The 12053-nt window shown below is 44.6% G+C and overlaps 1 long non-coding RNA gene across 1 annotated transcript in view; it reads right to left on the bottom strand.

The window, feature by feature from the left end:
- Positions 1-4047: 4047 nt before the first annotated feature.
- Positions 4048-12053, bottom strand: part of LOC143808464 (uncharacterized) — a 79049-nt gene continuing 71043 nt past the window's right edge. Inside the window, exons 2-3 of the long non-coding RNA XR_013221966.1 lie at positions 4540-4627; positions 4048-4102 (exon numbers count right to left, since the gene is read on the bottom strand). This is a non-coding gene — a long non-coding RNA (uncharacterized LOC143808464). The remainder of the gene's footprint in view (positions 4103-4539; positions 4628-12053) is intronic.

Below are 12053 nucleotides of genomic sequence, written 5' to 3'. Positions count from 1 at the left end.
AGTAACAGGAGTGACGCAGATGCACACACTGGCAATAGAAATCTCCCTCTTTATTTGTGGGAGAATGCAGGGAAAAATCAGGCCCACTGGATTACACTTCACAGTTTGATTAGCAGAAAGAGACTGGCAGATATGCCAGTAACAGGAGTGACGCAGATGCACACACTGGCAATAGAAATCTCCCTCTTTATGTGTGGGAGAATGCAGGGAAACATCAGGCCCACTGGATTACACTACACAGCTTTATTGGCAGAAAGAGGCTGGCAGATATGCCACTAACAGGACTGACGCAGATGCACACACTGGCAATAGAAATCTCCCTCTTTATGTGTGGGAGAATGCAGGGAAAAATCAGGCCCACTATATCACGGTATAGTTTTTGTGGCACAAAATGACTGACAGATACCACAGACAGCACTGGCACAGGTGCACAGATTTGGTAATATTATTCTCCCTTTATTTTAATTTTTTTTTTATATGGGAGACAAGTGATTTAATCAGGCCCACTACATCACAGTATAGTTTCTGTGGCACAAAATGAATGACAGACCCCACAGACAGCACTGGCACAGATGCATAGATTTGGCAAGATTATTCCCCTTTATTTTTATTTTTTTTATATGGGAGACAAGTGAATAAATCAGGCCCACTATATCACAGTATAGTTTCTGTGGCACAAAAAGACTGACAGATACCACAGACAGCACTGGCACAGATGCACAGATTTGGCAAGATTATTCTCCCTTTATTTTATTTATTTATTTTTTATATGGGAGACAAGTGATTTAATCAGGCCCACTACATCACAGTATAGTTTCTGTGGCACAAAATGAATGACAGATACTACAGACAGCACTGGCACAGATGCACAGATTTGGCAATATTATTCTCTCTTTATTTTATTTTTTTTTTATATGGGAGACAAGTGATTTAATCAGGCCCACTATATCACAGTATAGTTTCTGTGGCATAAAATAAATGACAGATACCACAGACAGCACTGGCACAGATGCACAGATTTGGCAAGATTATTCTCCCTTTATTTTATTTATTTATTTTTTATATGGGAGACAAGTGATTTAATCAGGCCCACTATATCACAGTATAGTTTTTGTGGCACAAAATGAATGACAGATACCACAGATAGCACTGGCACAGATGCACAGATTTGGCAATATTATTCTCCCTTTATTTTAATTTTTTTTTTATATGGGAGACAAGTGATTTAATCAGGCCCACTATATCACAGTATAGTTTCTGTGCACAAAAAGAATGACAGATACCACAGACAGCACTGGCACAGATGCACAGATTTGGCAAGATTATTCTCCCTTTATTTAATTTTTTTTTTTATATGGGAGACAAGTGAATAAATCAGGCCCACTATATCACAGTATAGTTTCTGTGGCACAAAATGACTGACAGAGATACCACAGATAGCACTGGCACAGATGCACTGATTGGCAATATAAATCTCCCTTCTTAGGTGTGGGACAGTGCAGAAAAATACAGGCCCACTGTTTTACACTACACAGCTTCAGGGGCTGAAAGTGGCTGGAAGATATTAAAAAAAAGGGACTGTACTACAATTACTATCTCCCAACAATAATCTCTGAAAAGTATGGCAGGCAGCAATAAAAAGGACTGCTGCACACAAAAAATGAGGACAAACAAACAAGATAGCTGAGCAGAAAGGAAGGAGCAACAGGATTTTTGCTTTTAAAAAAGCAGTTGGTTTGCACAGCGGCGTACACACAGCAACGCAGCTATCAGGGAGCCTTATAAGCTACAGAGCTGTTGCACAGAAATCTTGCCTCCACTGTCCCTGCAAAGAAAAGGTGGTGTTGGACAGTGGAAATCGCTACAGCACAAGCGGTTTGGGGGTTAATTTACCCTGCCTAACGCTATCCCTGCTTCTGACGAAGCGGCAGCATCCTCTCCCTATGCTCAGATCAGCAGCAGTAAGATGGCGGTCGGCGGGAATGCCCCTTTATAGCCCCTGTAACGCCGCAGAAAGCAAGCCAATCACTGCCATGCCCTTCTCTAAGATGGTGGGGACCAGGACCTATGTCATCACGCTGCCCACACTCTGCGTCCACCTTCATTGGCTGAGAAAAGGCGCTGAAAGCGTCATATGAAACGCGACTTTGGCGCGAAGATCGTGTACCGCATGGCCGATCCCACGCTGGGATCGGGTCGGGTTTCATGAAACCCGACTTTGCCAAAAGTCGGCGACTTATGAAAATGACCGATCCGTTTCGCTCAACCATAGTTGTAATCTCTGTTCATCCGCCATTACTAGCCAGACCCTGGAGCTAGTGTAATGTTAGGACTGGCGGAATGCACCAAATAATAGTAATAGGGAATATGAGGTGCGTTCGCAGTCTGGGGTCCACTGTGCAGAGATGACACCTGCTGCTGAGTAATGGCGGATGGACGCTTGCTCACATGTGGGTTAGACCTCACCCAGTGTGAATAGTAGCAAACTCTGCTGCTTCACAGAGTCACCACAAATATGCTGCTCCCTGTTAGCAGTCACAGGGTGCAAATGAAAGACACTAGTGGGATCCCAATGAATCACCCCCACTAAACTGGTGATTGAACCTGCTCTGACCCTCGGTGGCTTTTGAGCCCGTGCCTGAGGACACCCTGAATGAGATGCTGAGTCCAAGTGGGAATTCCCACCCTACACTGACAGGCTGTCAGGAAAGCGCACTGATTGCGCACGTTGCGGTATAAGCAGGCACTGCAAAGGCACTGTAACATGTGCTTAGTGTGCAGATGGCACTGTCGGGTGCTAGATAGCAAACATCCACCATACACGAGCAAACAACAACACTTGGAAGGGGGATGATTAAAGAGCAATTTTAACACATCTACACACTCACGTTTTTAAGTATACACTAGCGCATGGCCGGGTGGCCATGCAAACCTTTTATGGCAGTAGTGCTACGGGACCTTCCAGATGGTCCAATAGGAGGTGCAATAGCACCTGAGCATGTGATCCCCGATCTCCAATGGGAGGTCGTCCCGTGAGCATGCTCAGTATGGGAAAAGCAGGACTTAGTCCCAGAAAGATCCGCTCACTGCTGATCAGTGCTGGCTACAAAGGCAGAGCCTGGAAAGGCAGCAGTAACCAGTCGCACAGTATCAGCTTGAGCCAGACGCTGGGACCGATGTCTCCGCTGAGCAGGCTCCAATTTGGCTGGAGAAGAATGGGAGACCGCAGCCGACATGGTTCGAGATTCCCCCTGTGTGGAGGCAGGAACTCGACACCTAACACACAATACATTTATTTTCAAAATGGATCTAAACACAGGTTCTAAATAACAAGTAGAAAATGCGATAAACAAATTGACTTTTATTGCCTTCTATAATGTAAAAAAGAGGACAGCGCCACAACGGTCAGTGATAAGAAAAAACTTACAGCTTTAATCTGCCAACTGCGGCGACGTTTCGGTATAAACCTTTATCAAGCACTTCTGTCTTGGGTGACAAAATATGGCACCGCAATGGGATCCCACTTCGCTCTTTGCTATCAGACCCCTATTTTACATGCACACCACCAGCCCAATGTCATATTTTAAGAAAATTCATGGCACTACAATGGGATCCCACTTTGCTTTTTGTTATCAGACCCATATTTTATATGTACACCACCAGCCCTATGTCACATTTTTATTTGTATTTTTTTTTTGCAAGCTTTAACACAGAGTTTTTAACATCCTTATTTCTGATACTGTAGATGATGGGATTCAGCATTGGAGTCACCACTGTATAGAGTAGAGAAATAATCTTATCTGTCTCTGGAAAAAAAGAAGTTCCAAGCTGAAGATACACGAACATGATTGTTCCATAAAAGAGAGTGACTACAGTGAGGTGAGAGGCGCATGTAGAGAAAGCTTTCTGTTTTCCTTCTGAGGAGGGAATCTTTAAAACTGTGGAGATGATGTGGATGTATGAAACTAAGATCAAGAAGAATGCACATATAACAACAATCACAGCTGCTACATATACTGAAAGCTCATTGAGCCAGGGATCTTTGCAGGATAATTTTATTAAAGCAGGTACTTCACAAAAGTAGTGATTGACGTGATGAGACCTGCAAAAAGGTAATTGGAAAGTCAATTTCACTTGTATGAGGGCATTTACAAAACCTCCACTCCATGATACCAGAACTAAACAAACACACACCTTCTTTTTCATAATAATGTTATAATGTAACGGTCTACAGATTGCGGCAAACCTATCATAAGACATGGCCGAAAGTAGAATACACTCTGCTCCCCCAAGTAGCAATGAGAAGAACATCTGAAAACCACAACCAAGAATGGAAATACTTTTGTCTTTAGATAAAGTATTTATTAGGATTACGGGAACTATGGTGGAAGACAAACTGATGTCAATAACAGAGAGATTAGTCAAGAAGAAGTACATAGGGGTGTGTAAGGTTGGGTTGGTGCTCACTACTGTAATTAGCAAAATGTTTCCTGAAAGGATAATTATATACATTACCAAGTATATTAGAAAATAGATAACCTGATGGTGAGGAACATGAGATAAGCCAAGAAGAATAAAAACATTTGGACTTGTTTGGTTTAAGTTGTCCATATAATGTAGCTTGTATCTGAAAAAAATAAATAGCAAAACATTAGGAGCGCACATTTGTTGAAATTTGACTTTGACAATGGCATCCATAACTTTTTGATGCTGTCAACAAGTAGAACTCTCTTCACACTTAGACTCTGAAATATGTTTGATGTATGCATTAGGAAATCTCAAATTGCTTAAACCTTTTATACCCATAGGGCAACTTTGACCCAGCTTTGCAAAAAGAGTATAATTTTGGCTGGTACTTGGTAGCTTGTCATCCTAAGCTTAGAATACTAGGCTTAATAGTTACTATTTTATTTTCTATTTTTTATTTTTTAAAATTAGTCACTAAATAAGATGAAATGCATAAAATGTAAATATCTAAAGTGAGTGTTAAAGACTAAAGTGCTGTTTTCCTGTCTAGTTCATGCTTCTTTAGTAGCTGCTTTTAACTGCTGGTCTAGTAAAAATCCATACTCAAACACTGTTTACAAACACTCTCACTGTGTGAGTATAGAGAAGGAGAGCAGAGAAACTTACACAGGGAGAGTGTTAGTATGCAGTATCTGTGTACAGATTCTTGCTAGAGCAGCAGTTGAAATCAACTACTTAAGGAGCATGAACTGGGCAGTAAAAAGCACTTTCAGAATTTTGTTGTTTGGAGAGATTAGAAGGAATTTAACATATGTATTTATAACTTTGCAAAGGCTAATCAGTAATTACTAGTGATGAGTGAATGTGTTCTGTGATACTCGGATATCACTCAAGTATCTGGGTGCTCATATTTGCTGGGCAATTGCTGACCATTGGCTGGTACTTGGATTTAATACTCGAATCCCTGCCCTGCATGGTTGGCACCTATTACACATCCAATAAACAAGCGGGGATTGCCTGTCAGTCACTTAACTGCCCTGGCCATTTTGATTGTGGCATTATTGTGATTGACTGGCCTCATTACCACATCAGAGGTTATAAAAGGACCATGCCACCATGTTCGCCACAATGATACCATTACAAAGCTCAGGGAAGGGACAGTTGGAGAGAGAAAGTAGTTGTTCTGGCCCTTGTGCATAGCTTTAGGAATCAGAGTCCTCTACCATAAAAAAAAAATTCTACTTAGGGCTAACATTGTGCTATGCTTTTTCAATGCAATACAGTCTGCATTTAGCCTAGGGACATATACTACAGCAGGGGGAGTGGGTGAATACAGACTCTAGGCAAGGATAAGGACTTTGCAGTCCTTTGCAAAATATATAGCTGCTGCAGGTGACCATATTTTATTTTTTTCAGTGAAAAATTTGACTGTTTTGTAGTGATCGGTGAGCACTAGTGTTGAGCATTCCGATACTGCAAATATCAGGTATCGGCCGATATTCGCTGTATCGGAATTCCGATACCGAGTTCCGATATTTTTGTGATATCGGAAATCGGAATCGGAAGTTCATATAACTTCCCAGTCATCTTCGGCGTGTGCGGTGCGTATGGTTCCCAGGGTCTGGAGGAGAGAAGACTCTCCTTCAGGCCCTGGGATCCATATTCATGTAAAAAATAAAGAATAAAAATAAAAAATATGGATATACTCACCCCTCCGACGGCCCCTGGCTCTCAGCGGTGCAACCGGCAGCCTCTGTTCCTAAGAATGCAGTGAGTGTAGGACCTGCGATGACGTCGCGGTCTTGTGACTGGTCGCGTGACCGCTCATGTGACCACGATGTCATCGCAGGTCCTTCACTCACTGCATTCTTAGGAACGGAGGCAGACGCTTGCACCGCTGAGGTCCAGGGTCCGTCGGAGGGGTGAGTATATCCATATTTTTTTTTTCATTCTTTATTTTTTACATGAATATGGATCCCAGGGCCTGAAGGAGAGTGTCCTCTCCTTCAGACCCTGGGAACCATCCATGATAGCTTCCGATATTTGTGTCCCATTGACTTGTATTGGTATCGGGTATCGGTATCGGCGATATCCGATATTTTTTGGATATCGGCCGATCCAATCCGATACCGATACTTTTGAATATCGGAAGGTATCGCTCAACACTAGTGATCACTAAAATGCTCGGGTGCTCGTTGCTCGGGTGTTTGACCCGAGCAACAAGCCCAATGTAAGTCTATGGGAAACTCGAGCATTTTTCCAGTGCCCCCCAGCAGTCTGCAGAGGGACTAGAAATTGTGGAAATCGATTGGAACAGTGCTCAAATAACATGGTAACAGCATGGGGAAGACCCCTGAAAGCATTTCTGACTCCCTGGTCACTGCTGTGAATAATGTTGTCAGAGTCTTACTCCACTTTTACAGACTCATAATAAAACTATGGGCTATGTTCAAAAATAGTGTTTTTGATGCATTTTTGAACTTTAGCATTGCTTTCAACCAAGACAAATGCATTCACTGGGAAATGTCATTTTAACATTTTACAACCTTATCTGGCCCTGTGGTATGTGACACATCATCAGACACATCCTGTTTCATTTATGAAGGAGAGACTCTGAAAGTCACAAAGCCTATTTTTATAGGACTATCAGGCGGCCTTTACTATTCTTAAAGGGCCAGCAGTCGGCCCTCATTATTCTTAGAGAGCCATCAGCCGGCTATGCTTTGTTGTTCCCATTATTAAACAGCGGGTCTGCTATACTGTTATTGCGTATGCAGTGAGTGGCAGGGCTGCTCAAAATTTGTACGCACCCAAATACCCCTTCGAAGAGACGTAGAGGAGGGCCTTATGAAAAAATGTTCCCATTATTATGAAGTGGGTCTCCCATAGTGTTTGCCTATGCAGTGAATGCAAGGGCTGCCAAAAATTTGAAGGCACTCCAATGACGTGGAGGAGGGTCTCATAAAAAAGTTCCCATTAGGCTAGGTTCACATTGCGTTAGGGCAATCCGTTTAGCGCATACGCTAGCGGATTGCGCTAATGCAATGTCACTTTAGGGATCAAATTTGCTGATCCAGCTAGCGCAGATGCCCGATCTGTGCTAACGAGGAACAGACCTCGGACGCTGCAAGCAGCGTTCGAGATCCGTCCGAAAATAACGGGACATCGCTAGCGCGTGCCAAAAATGGCATGCGCTAGCGATGTGTTGGCGACCCGTTAGCACATTGCTGTCAATGGGTGCGCTAACGGACCCGTTACATGGCATTAATTGCAACAATTTTGCCATGTAACGGAGTCCGCTAGCGGACACCCATTAACGCAATGTGAACCTAGCCTTAGAAAGGAGCGGGTCTCCTATACTTGTAATGCCCATGCATTAAGTGTATGGGCTGACAAACATTTACCCCTGGGGGGTATACATGAACATACAGTCTAACACATTGTTTTTGCATGCACCATAAACACCCTTTAAAAAAATGACCACAGTCACCTTGGTGATATGGTGGTAGAGGATGAGGATGAGGAGAAGGAGGAGGACAACAGCAAACAGCCAAAATCAGGAAGCGTATACCCACGTGTGGGTGTGAAGTGGTGCATGGGAATAGACCTCTCAATAACAGAGACTGGCACTAAAAACCCGCTCTGACAAAACGCTAGCGGCAGGGCATGCCAGGACCTCCAAGGCGTAGAGAGACAGTTCATGCCACGTGTCCAGTTTGGATACCCAATAATTATAATGCACAGAGGAATCACGGAGGACGTTGGTTTGATCAGCAAGTTACTCTCTCAGCATCTTCCCAAACTTTGCACTCCTTGTGAGAGTGCACCCCCCTCAGGGCCTGTGTGAAGGGAGGGTCTGAGAAAACTCTCCCAGAACTTCTAGAGTGTCCCCCTGCCCCTGCTGGATTGGAGTTGTGTCTCACCTGTACTCCTTGGTTGTCCAACGAACTGTGACCTCTGCCACTAGCGTTTTCAGACGGGTTTTTTTAAAAATAATTCAGCAACAAGGGCCTTCTGGCACTACCCCATTTTAGTAGACCTGTCCACCTCGGAATAAGAGATAGAAAGCTCTCCTCATAACATGGGTCTAGGAGTGTCACCAACCAGTAATGACTGTCACCCAAAATTTTGAGAATGCGAGGGTAACGGGAAAGGCAGCGTAACATAAACTCAGCCATGCCTGCTAACAGGCAAGGCTTCCGTGTCTTCATCAAGAGGACGACTGACCATGCACTCCTCCTCCTCCTCCCTGTCCTCAGGCCATCCACTCTGAACAGACGGTATGACAGTTGTTCAGGTTTACCGTCTATAGCGCATGAAACTAGCTCCTGTTCTTCCTCCTCCTCTTCCTTATCACCACCCAATTCAAGCTGAGATGAGATGAGGCTGGGCTGTGTGTAATCACCCTGCATGGTTCCTTGCTCCATCTCAATGTGCATCGCCTGCAATGCATCCTCTTTGATTGTGAGCAGAGAGCATTTCAGAACACAGAGAAGTGGGATGATGACGCTAAGTATGGCATCATCGCCGCTCACCATCTTGGTGGAGTCCTCAAAGTTTTGGAGGATAGTACATATGTCTGACATCCTTGTCCACTCCTGAGGTCTTATGTATGGAGACTGAACTGAATACCGACAGCCTTGATGATGCTGGTAGACAAAAACTGCCCTCTTCTGCTAACACATCCTTTCCAACATCTGCATTGTAGAGTTGCAAAGCTTGGGGACCTCACACATCAGTCGGTGAGCCAGAAGCCGCAAACCCTGCTAAAGCATGGCAAGGGAGGAGGAAGCTGTAGCTGACTTTATAAAATGGGCAGACAGGTGGCGTAATTTGACAAGCAGTTCTGGCAGCTCCAGGTAGGTTTTGAGAAACTGCTGAAACATGAGGTTAAGCACATGGGCCAGGCATGGTAAGTGTGTGAGCTTACCTCACCTCAGAGCCGCAACTAGGTTCTGGCCATTGTTACACACGACCATGCCTGGCTGTAGGTTCAGCGGTGTCAGCCACAGATCTGCCTGCTTTTTCAGAGCTGTCCACAACTCTTCAGAATTGTGCGGTTTGTCACCTAAGCATATTAGCTTCAGCACAGCCTGTTGCCGCTTAACTGAGGCAGTGCTGCAGTACTTCCTGCTTGTGACTGATGTGGTCATTTCGGAGATGGAGGCTAAAGAGGAGGAGGAGGAGGTGCAGGAGCTGTAGACTGTGGGGGCAATCCTGATTGACCTAGGGCCCAGGAGGATGTGTTCCATCCCAAGGTCTGGCTCAGTCCGGCTTCCACTATGTTAACCCAGTGTGCATTCAGCAAGATGTACCATCCCTGCCCACAAGCACTTGTCCACGTGTCCATGGTTAGGTGGACTTTCCCAGTAACTGCATTGTTGAGGGCATGGCTAATGTCGTGGGACACGTGCTTGTGTAATGCGGGGATGGCACACCGGGAGAGACAGTTGCAGCTGGGGACCAAGTAGCGATGGACGGCGTCTGCCATCAGGTTGCGAAAAGCTTCCTTCTCCACGAGCTTAAAAGGCAACATTTTGAGCGCAAGCAGTCTTGAAAATTGTGAATTTAGTAGTGTGGCTTGTGGGGCATTGGCTGCATATTTGCACTTGCGTTGCTAGGACTGTGGTATAGACAAGTGAACGCTGCGATGGGATAAGGACATGGACGTGCTTGCTGATGGTGCTAGTTGGGTGTGTGCAGAGCAGGATGCATCTTTGCATGCACCATGGACAGGGGATTGGCTTGCATGCACATCAGCGGAAGAAGCAGTGGTGTCACCCACAGACACTGTTCCTCAACCCTGGGGTTTGGCCCACAAAGTTGGGTGCTTTGCTGCCATGTGCCTGATCATGCTGGTGGTGGTCAGGCTGGTATTTTTGCTACCCCTGCTGATGCTGGCCTGGCAGGTGGTGCAAATGGCCTTTTTGGGGTTATCGGCTGTGTCTTTAAAAATCAACCAATCTCGGGAAGACCTAACAGTTGTTCTGGCAACTTCCATCATGTTGGCGTTGACCATCTTCTGTCTGCTGCCAACACACTGCTTCTTCCTGCCTGTTGGGGTGGTATGCCTCCCTCCCCCTGTGTGCTGCTGTCCTGGCTCTGCATGTCCTTCTGCCAGCTTGGGTCAGTTACTATATCATCCACAACCTTGTCTTCCACTTCCACGCCCTGGTCCTCCTCCTGACTTTCTGGCAATTGTGTCTCATCATCATCCATCTCTTGTGACACTTTCCCACCATCGCCTTTGTGTGACTGTGGCTCCTCAAATATTTGGGCATCACTACATGTGATCTCCTCTTGCCCCGCTTCAAATGGACCAAACGAGTGGCCCAAATCTATAAATAGAAAATTGAACAGCTCTTCGGAGTGTCCAAGTGTGGTATCAGAGTGAGAAATATGTGGTCCAGACTCACGGCTACTGAGACTTGACTATGTGGAAGACAGGGTGGTGGTGATGGTGCAAAGTGACTGAAAGCAGTATTCGCTATCCAACCAAGAACCTTTTGGCACTGCTCTGGGTTCAATAGTGGTGTGCTGAGGTCCTCTAGTAATTTGTACTGGAAGGTAGGGCGAGGAGATGTGAGTGTTTGCTGTGGCACAATTTCAGCTTGCCCACGGACACAGCCTCAGCCTCTGCATGCACCATTACCATCACCATCACGTCCATTTCCCCGTCCCTTGCCACACGCCTTGCCCTTTTTAAGTAGAGTACAATATTTTCCATGTTGACTACAAATGGCTAAATTTGGTGCAAACTTATATGTGATCCGTGTCACGGACAAACCACAGATTTAAATAGCTGGCCTGTAGGTAACTATTTTTACCAGTAAACTTGTGTCAATAACTTCGATAACACACTGCAACAAAATTTAAAGAGATGCCAGAAATGCCAGAATTTTGAGAGCATCTTTTATCTCTGATCCGTGTGCGATGGACAAACCACAGTTTTAAAAAGCTGGCCTGTAGGTAACTATTTTTACAAGAAAACTGGTGTCAATAACTTTGCTATCACACTGCAACAAAATTTAAAGAGAGGCCAGAAATGGCAGAATTTGGAGTGCACTTTTTAACTCTGATTCGTATGACCAACAAACCACAGTTTTAAATAGCTGGCCTGTAGGTATCTATTTTTACCAGCAAACTGGTGTCAATAACGTCCCTAACACACTGCAACACAATTTAAAGGGAGGCCAGAAATGGCAGAATTTGGAGCACACTTTTTTTTTTATCTCTGATGCGTGTGACCAATAAACCACAGTTTTAAATAGCTGACCTGTAAAAAAATTATTCCTTTCCCCTGATACATGGGGCTATGTCTAGAAATATCTGTAATAGCAACAGTAGCAGACAGAACTGGAATGGACTATAGAATATAGACTTGCTATATGCACTTGTACAACCAAAGAAGCTACTATTCAGTAGCTAACTCAATGAAGCTCACCAATCACAAAATTATTTAAAATGTAACATTTATTGATAACATATAAAAAAAGCCAAGTAACCGCTCAAATATTAAAACCCCTTTCTGATCTCGGACGGGATAGTACGTCTGAGGTCTGAAGCCCCGCTTTGATGCGGGCTCC

The sequence above is a fragment of the Ranitomeya variabilis genome, chromosome 1, assembly GCF_051348905.1.
Source record: "Ranitomeya variabilis isolate aRanVar5 chromosome 1, aRanVar5.hap1, whole genome shotgun sequence".
Lineage (NCBI taxonomy): Eukaryota > Metazoa > Chordata > Amphibia > Anura > Dendrobatidae > Ranitomeya > Ranitomeya variabilis.
This window is presented reverse-complemented; position numbering and strand designations above follow the sequence as displayed.